The 9,546-nt window shown below is 38.5% G+C and overlaps 1 long non-coding RNA gene across 1 annotated transcript; it reads right to left on the reverse strand.

Annotated features, from left to right (window-relative positions):
• Positions 1–469: 469 nt before the first annotated feature.
• Positions 470–7,253, reverse strand: LOC306705671. The gene is made up of 8 exons (XR_013767346.1): positions 7,194–7,253; positions 7,000–7,074; positions 6,033–6,323; positions 4,889–4,924; positions 4,605–4,679; positions 3,943–3,978; positions 2,648–2,710; positions 470–598 (listed from the first exon to the last, which is right to left on the reverse strand). It is a non-coding gene; the product is annotated as an uncharacterized lncRNA (long non-coding RNA).
• Between the last annotated feature and the right edge of the window lie 2,293 nt (positions 7,254–9,546).

Genomic DNA, 9,546 nt, shown 5'->3' on the forward strand with positions numbered 1-9,546 from the left:
CCGTTATTGAACTGTATGAGCTGACAGAGCTGGGTGGAAACTGGCCACCAGCTCTGGCTTACACTGTACACTGCCTCAAGATTACGAACAGTGTAACTTTACACATTCAACCGTAATGCTGTTCTAACTTGGGTTAGAAATGGAGCACTCTTTGCTAGTTTGGTCACTAAGATCCACACGTATCTCTCAAAAGAAGGCACTTTTGTCCTTCTAGCTAATTGTTAAATTGTGATGAGGAAAATAAAGCCCTGACACAGACGTAGGACTATTGCAAGGACTGCATATGGTAAAACACACTTTTCTGATTCATAGTGCACATGAGAGCTTCTTCATGCAACTGTTTGTTTGTGTTTTTATAAAATAAATCTCACAAGAGAAGGCTGAACTAAATTGAATGTGTGTTAGAAAAAGTCACAATTCCCTCCTTCACCTTCAAGCCTGAGCTGTGTGAGAAAAAAAGATGACGTGAGAAGACTGAAATGTTTTATTTAGGTTAAATTATGTTTGAGAAAACACATATTTTTCAAAAATAAAAATAAATAGTGAGGTCATAACACCCGCAAGAGTCATCACCACCCATGGACCATGCCGGCTCCATCTGCAAGGAGAGAAACAGGAAACAAGAACGACATCAACGGTGAGAACATCACTTCAGAAAAGTTGCAAAGGAATATAATTAAAGACTTCAGTCATTGTCTCCTGAACTACGAGTTTTTGTTACCTTTAACAAACAGAGCCAGGCTAGATAGGAAACCCATGTTTCCAGTGTTTATGCTAAGCTAACTGGCTGCTGGCTGTAGCCTGCTATGTATTGTACAGAGACTAAAGAGGTATCAATCTAATCATCTAACTCTCCAAAAGAAAGCAAACAAGTATTTTCTCAAACTATTACTCTGGTGAATAAAAACATAGAAAGAAAAGAAAGAAACAAAACGTATTTAAGTGAAAATAATTGTAATTATCACAAAATGGAAATACTCAAGCAAAGTATAATTTCTTCAAAAGTAACATAATACCTGCATCATCATCATTATGTTTAAAAAGATGCTGTTTCAGACTAATTCACTGACAAACTAACTAGTTTTGTGCATGTGGTCATCACGATCATCTCCACCAGATTGAATAGAAGAAAACTTTTATGAATTCAAACTTTGCTTTGTTTTTAAAATGCATGATGTTGGTTTTATGGCTCATGAGTTTAAATGTAAAATACATGGATTATATATTGTTTATAATCATACGTAGTGATAAGATACTTTGAAAATGAAAATTGAGAGAATTTTATTTCTATTCATCGCACTGATGCACTGTGCTCCTCCACCGCTCCACCCAAAGCCTTAATAAAAAGACAGAAATATTATCAGAGAAGATGATGGTGAGTAATACACTCCTTATCTTTACTCGTCTCTTCCAGCTTAATAAATGAACAGACCAAAAATATTGATATCTAATGCATATTAATGAATACAAATGAAGTGGGACAAAAAACACCGCCCACATGTAGTGCAGAATGTGTTCCGGATGTAAATTATTAACTGGAGGTAGCAGCAGGTGAGAGTTATGCAGTATTTAATTTTTCTAAACTCATGGTGTAGTTAATTATCATCCAGCACACATCGGTGACTCGTGGGGGGTATCAGATAAATTGAGTTTGTAATGAAGTCATGTGCAATATGCTCATAACGTTCATTTGGTCTGCTGACTGTTTCTTGTACTGTATTGTCAACATACTATCATTTCACTGACTTTAAAGAAAACTGATTTTCCTTTTTGGTCAGTGGGCTAGCGTGACGTGTTGGGCGGTGACAATCCCAATATCTGCTGCCTCTGTGGAGCGGACATTTTCAGCCTCAAACACATTAAAACCTATTCAAGAAATACAACTGGTGAGGCTCGACTGTCTTCAGTGGCGTCAAGAAGGACTTCTTACTGGAACTAAAATGCACGGATGTACTGAACAACTGAGATTAAACTCTTTGTTAACAAAGAAAGGAGGATGAACTTTGTCTTTAAGTGAACAGCATCTCTGTTAAGTTAACTGATTTTGTTTTTACATCTGCAGTAGCTTTAATATGCTTGCTTATATATTATTAGTTGTACAACTTGTTTTCATGAAGATGGATTTTTGTTTGGTTTAATATGTGATAGGAACCATTGTTACGTCCAGTGTTGCTCTGGGGACATATTTAGTCGGTGCCAGTGTTGCCAACTTGGCGACTTTCTCGCTAAATCTGGTGACTTTTCAAACCCTCATGGCTACTTTTATTGTCAAAAGCTACTAGCGACACATCTAGCGACTTGTTCTGGTGTTATTGGAGACTTTTCTAGTGTTTTGACTCTGATGTGAAAGCTTGTACGTTCTGCACTGTCGTGAACGAGCAGCGGGTGCTGCCGTGAGCCGCCCCAAAGCACTCACAGGCGGTAATGCAGGGGTGGAAGTAAAATAATTAATATACTCTTGTTCCTGAAACAAATTGTTTTGTTTTTTGTACCTATACTTTTTTAAAATATTTTTAACAATCACTAACTTTACTTTTACTTAATTACTTTCTTTCACAAGTATTGTACTTCACTACATTTCAAGTTAGAGAGTAAATTAAAAAGTCCTAATAAACAGTGTGAGATTGGAACAAAAACAAGGACATACTGTAAATCAGCAGCAGCAGCAACAGAGAAGAAGCTGCAGGAGGGCGGAGCTCCAGAGAGGCGACTGTGTGGGAAAGTTACATGTTCAATATATACGTTCAAAATAATGTCAGGTGGTGAGACGGATGTGGAACAGTGTTAGCACCGAGGCCGGAGCTAGCACCAGGGAACAGAACACAAGTGCACCAATGCAATACAAGTAAGGATCACTTTGTTACAGAGTTATTTGAGTATCAGTCTCATCCTCTTTCCTGCTCTGAGCAAATGTGAAACACATTACAAGAAAAATCACCAGTCAATGTTGATTTTAATGTGAAGGTAACGCGTAAGTGTGATCATCATACACCACAATCATATTCAGACCAGTAGGGTCGCTCTCACACTGGACGTGGGAGGAACAGCAATAAACAGCAGTATACATTTATTTGATCCAAAAATAAAATAATCATCATTTCATGGTTAGTTTTTTTGATTGGCAGTGTCGATGATGTTTATAATCTATGTCAGGGGTGGCCAACCCGCGGCTCGCGAGCCGCATGCGGCTCTTTGCCCGGTTTCATGCGGCTCTTACGTTCATATCGAAGTTTGTATTTGTGTTTTTTTAATGTTCGTGTTCGCTTCGCTTGAGTTAAATACGGTATTTTCGTCAAACGCGCATGTGCGGCCACAGATTACGTTCCTCGTCGACCCATTTAACGCCGAGACGGACTGTTTGAAAGCCCCGCTTTAAGTAAAAATGTAAAAGTCGGACAATTTACAAATATCCGTTGTATCGCGCAAGGTGGAGCTCCTCCCCGATCCGCACGCGCCGCGCACACCTCCACCAGCGTATGTGACAGCAGCAGCAGCAGCCACCCTCCCCGCCGACGAAGAAGGAGCAGCACCCCCCCCCCCCCGCCGACAACCGGCCCTTTGGGGGCAACCATGATGCTGATGTGGCCCCAGAGCGACAATGAGTTTGACACCCCTGGTGTACACAATGTTCATTGTTGAAAATGACTGGCCTGTGGTCTTAGGAGTCAATTTCTGTCATTATCATATTGGTGTGTGACATTTACAATAAATCTGGCTGAGCAAAGGTATGTGTGTGTGTGAGGAAGGGATAGGGTGATGTTCATGTGTGCCCATGTGTATGATGTGGCTCTTTGCGGTAACACAGTAAAAAATGTGGCTCTTGGTCTCTGACTGGTTGGCCACCCCTGATCTATGTCTATGTGGATATGAAACAATGCAGTGTGACCCTATAGCAGATATGCGGTAAAGCGAAGACCAAACGAGAGAAATAATTATACTTACTCCAAGAGACAATTCCTCCGGCTGTATGGTTCGAGTCTGAGTGTAAAACCACAATATATCATATTAGAATTACAGGTCTGTTGATTGACATTTAACATTTCACCTTCTACACTCTGCCCGACTCACTGATAGTGATGATAATAATAATATGTTTATTTAGTGTGTACCTTTCATAGAGCATGATTCACAAAGTGCTTTACAAGAATAAAATATCAATAAAAATTAGATAAAACATTAAAAACAATAAAAATAATCATTAAACATTTGTTTGATTGTCTGAGTTTGTCTCTTGTTTGTTGATAGTTGATAATCAGTTGCTTGCACAGACTGCAACGTGCCGTCTATAGTACTTCAATGTATTGTTGCTGATGTTGTTCCACTAGTTGACATTTAATGCAATTTATTTTGTGGTCTAAAAGGTATATTATGGAAAATATAAAACGTTTGCTCAGAGCACATTTCCACTGACCTACTTTTTACTTTTAACCAAGAACATTTTTATACACGCACTTTTACTTTTACTTAAGTACAATTTCAGTAAAATAATAGTACTTTCACTATAGTATGGCATGAACTCTTTCCATCCTTGGAAGTTTGTCATTACCAAGGACAAACATATCACAGGGTTCAGTCAATGCTCATTTTAATGTGTATGTACTCACAGAAGGCAACTTATAAGTTTGATCATCATACACCACACGTCCACCCAAACCAGTAGGGTTGGTCTCACACTGGACCTAACAAGGGAACGGCATTAATTAAACAGAGGAAAAGAGTATATATTTATTTTACTACTGTATGATAGAAAATGTACAATAGTCCATGGTCAAACATTCAGTTTGTAATGTCAAAGATGTGTGTGTGTGTGTGTGTGTGTGTGTGTGTGTGTGTGTGTGTGTTAGATATGCTGTACAACATGAAAGTCAAAAGAGACGAATATACTCACTGGAAAAGAACACCCGTCCTCGTCTATTATTTGAACCTGCAGAACAATGACATTTTACATCAGAATTACAAGCTTGTTGTTTGACAACAATTCATAGGCCCATTTTTATACTATATCTATGAATATATATATAATGAAGTTATGAAATGAGCAAATAAGAACATCTAATCACACTACTCCATGCTGGCTGCTTCCATCAAAGTTTAGAAGCTTCTGGAAGCCTGCTCGTTAGATGAGCGTAACATAAATGTTGCAATCAAACTCTCCGTTTCACATAGTGAACTTTAGCCAAACTAGAAAAGCCAGTTATTTAAGAGCTGTGTCACGCTGTCATTAAAAGAATAGAATAATTCCATAACATCGCTCAATAACAAATAAGAAAACAAAGGCTATACTAACAGGCTAACTGGTTCGTTAACGGTATAAATAACCACATGTTGACTATCGTATCAGTAAGTATATGAACAAGTATTTAACTGGATTAATTAATTTGATACCACCAATAACCTTACCATTTCAGTGGTTATAGATGTTAGATGCAAAATGTGAGCTTTATGCAGAGAGCAGGCCTTTTTTCGACTGGTGGTTTACCGTTTAAGATGGCGGACGGACAACTTCCGCTCTGATCGTAATGCCTACAACACGTGACCTCTGCCCAGTCTCGCGTTGTTTCCCCAAACTACATGTCATTCAGTTTGGATTTTTCCCATATTTCTAATAGTTTACCCTGATTTTCATTTAAAATAAACTACTGTAAGATCAGGTTTATTTTACTAAGGTTTTACTAAATAAATTAAGCTTTGCATTTATTCACACAGGAAGCCAAAGCTCATTTAGATTTACTGATATTATTGCTAGACTGTATTGATAGTATCATACAAGTGTACCTGGTGGCATTCCAAAGCTGTAATGTCCGTGCATGTTTACGGCCATTTCTGACTCCCAACCATCACGTGGGAAATTTCTAGCAACATAATCGTCATTGACTGTCAAATTCTTTGAGAGCCCTCTCAATCAGCAAAGCCTTTTTGGCTAAATCTAACAGGATCACAAAATGGATTTCCTTATTCAACAGTCTGACTGAAATTTAAAGAAAAACAGACAAAACCAATCTACTGTACATTATTAAAGAATTTGATCTGACCTGATATGTTGAGTTGTATCTCTTGTACAGTTAATCCAGTTGTCTTGTTTCGTGTCAGCTGAGTTGGTCTTCACTACGGTACTTGTTCAAAAGTAAGTCCACTTTGTAACACAGCTGCCACCACCTCAGTTGCTTTGCCATGACTTTGATAATCGTTGCATAGTAACCTCCTCAGTGTCCACTAAATCAATCCTTGGGGGAATTGTGTTGAATTTCAAGTAATCCATAGTGATCCCCACTCAAACACACTGTAGTAGACAGATTTGTAGTCCATTCCATTTGGTCTCACATCTGTAAGAAAATGAAGTAAATGTTAATTATAAGTGAGTATGACTGGAAGAAACTGTAATCAACCTGCTTCTAAAATATTTGAACAAGCTGAACTAACCCTGTTGGCTGTTTGTGCTTGATTAAAACAGGTTGGTGGACTTCTGAAACCTAAATGACTCTGTCATCTTTTCTATTGCTCATGAACCTGTTATTCCATCAATTGTCACTGCAGGAAAATAGACTCCACCCATCAACTGAATGTTTCAGAGGCCACTACTGTAGTTACATCGACTATATGTACCTACATTTACTGGCCCTGGCATTAATATAGCCAGATGAGTGTTACAACACCATTACAGAGTGTAAGTGCAGGTGAGTAAAACAAGTAATATCACTGCTATAGAATGCTATTAGATTTCAACTCTAAAGTACTCAGTAGAGATGGAACTGTTTAATTTGATCAAAGTATCCTTTCCTTCTAAAAACCTCACTCCACCAAGGCCAATGTTAAGTGAAAGACCCAATGATCAGGTTCTGCTCCAAATTTGAGTGGGTTCTTCCTTGACCAATGCTACACCCTTCTACTTAGTTTCCAAGTTTCATAAAAATCGAGCAAACAGACAAACAAACCAAAGATAAAAGATAAGAAATACACTCACTAAAATGTCTTTGGCAATTCCATAGAAAATCTACTTACATGGTAGGTTTACCTTGGGAAGTCTCATTGGTAGTGGCAGCTTGTCTGACAACAGCACCTTTTGAAGGTTGGGTTCTGCAAATCCCATGCAAATCATGTAACAAACAAATGGCTGTTCCTTTTATATAGCAAATACACTCACTAAAATGTCCAAGGCAATTCCATAGCAAATATACTTCATATACTATACTTACAATTCAGGTAGGTTTACCTTGTTGGGAAGTCTCGTCGGTATCAGCAGTGTTTGTCTGTCAACAGCACCTTTTAATGTGTTACACCTCCTTCTCACATTCATTGCATGAACCAGTTTAACCACTATTGCTGAATGCATCACTTCTTGCTCTCTGTACTTATATTTTTACTCACATTTTGAGATTCCAAATTGAACTACAGTATTTTAGAATATGTGGCTCATCTACAATCATATCACATACTGTATAGCTTGTGTTGAGGAGGTGGGGATACTTGGACCCAGACATCCCCAAGTCATACCACCAGTTAGGCACATCACGTGCTACAGCATATTCAATTCATCGCACATGTTGCAAGAAGCCAATCATAAGTTGCCAATAATGTTTTCTTTGAATTACAAGAATGAACTTGTTTGCTTTCAGTTGATGAGTACCGGTAGTCCGGTTCATCCACCTCTCTACCCATGAAACACATCATCCTGCATTAAGACTGTCTGACAAGGATTTGTCTCAGCAAACCAAGCACTTTACCGTTGGTGATTCAATGCACTGTTTTTAGTGGGCCGACAAAACTGTCTTGTTTTGTTTAGTTTTTTTGGCCCATAGAACAGTTGGATCAGCCCATTGTTTGTTTTCTGAATTGATACTGGGCTCTCCAACATGTTAAAGATGGGCCTATCTGATGTTGAAGTGACTTAAACATGCATTCTGCAAGAAATCCCATTCACATTGTTCTCCTGCATCAACACACCATGATACCCATTCTTTTACATCAATTTGCAAATATATCCAGCATTTTACATAACAAACAGTTAAAGTGTGGCATGCCACCAGCATTATTACCTCAGTAAACATCGTAAACAAGAGTTTATGGTCTCAATCTCTAGTTTCAAAGCAGGGTATGCTTTCCGTCTTAGAACTTTAACCCTTTCACAGTGTGTTTTCAGTAACTCAAAGTTAATAACATTAAAGTCATCTAAAATGGATGGTAAATGTAACTTTTAAATTGCTGTTTAAACACAATACAGACAACATGTCATGTTTTAGGTTGACCAAGTGGAATAAAAAGAAAACTATGGCATTTGTTTGGAATTGTAATTAGCTCTGCTATTTTCCCTTGTATCACTGTCTTGCTATCTTTTCTATCACTGTCTCGAATGGCTGAACTTTCTGCTGTATCATTCACATGAGAACCATCCCAAGCATGGCATGTTGTTGAAACTATGACGTCATGCCTCATTCAATACATAATACATAAGCCAAGTCAAGCCAAGACAAGGGGACAGTAACAAATAAAGTCACAAGGACTTTGTAGTTGGTTGGTTGTCTTGCCTGGTCTGTCTCACTGTGTTACGACCGGTGAAGCACAGGAAAAACAGGACTCAACACAGGATAAGGTGCATGTAAAACAGTCTTTACTGGTAAGCAGAGGTTCGGTACAGGAGGGAGGTGTAGGTGATTCTGTCTTTCAGGTTGTTGTTCATCAGCTGACGGGAAACACCTGAGCCTGGTGGGAGAGTGCCAGGTATAAAGGCTCCCCCTCTTCTTTGCTGCCTCCTCCTTGGCTGACACGACTGCTGCTGCTGTTTTGTTTTGTTTTGTTTAGTTAGTTTATTTATTTGTTCTTTGAATAAATGTATATTTATTACTTTTACCACTCGTCTTGTCTCCCTTATGTTACAGGCTTTAAGCTGGGTTGTAAAGGCAGGAAGTGAAGTGACCTGAAATGTTAAAACAGGAAATAATGACTGTTATAAAATAAGGAAAACATAACTTATAAGAGAGGACGAACATGTCACTCTGTCCCTGTCTCCAGCCGTTGCTCACTTCCCCCACAAAGTGTATTTAGTATAGAGCTTTTAATTGAACAAGAATACAAAGTGCTTTATGAGAATGATTGATGATTTAAATTTTTTTAAATAAGACCTGAAAACAGTAGAAAAATTACAGATGATGAAACATCAGCAACAACAGCCCTTAAAAACACTCAAAATGACAAACACTAGACAGCACAAGGTGTCACAAAGTCCAGTTTAAATAAGTGAACCGTCAGCTGCTTTTTTTTCAAAGGTATCAACAGGGGCCACAGATCCAATGTCTACAGAAGAGAGTTCCAGAGTAAAGACGGATTCCATTCAGATTATAATTCATGTGTTTTTCTTGTGTGTAAGGAACTGCCCAACTGACATCTTTCACCCTAGCTGGAGACCAGAAGACCTGTGTCCTCTGAGCTATTCTCTCTCCTCCCTCCAGAGACAAGATCTGTGGAAACCCACAAGGGATGCTCTGAGGACATTTTCATATTCAGACACGATCAGGCTGATCAATGTTGAGTCTACACTGTGGAAACTCAAAT

This window comes from Pholis gunnellus, assembly GCF_910591455.1.
Source record: "Pholis gunnellus genome assembly, chromosome: 14".
Lineage (NCBI taxonomy): Eukaryota > Metazoa > Chordata > Actinopteri > Perciformes > Pholidae > Pholis > Pholis gunnellus.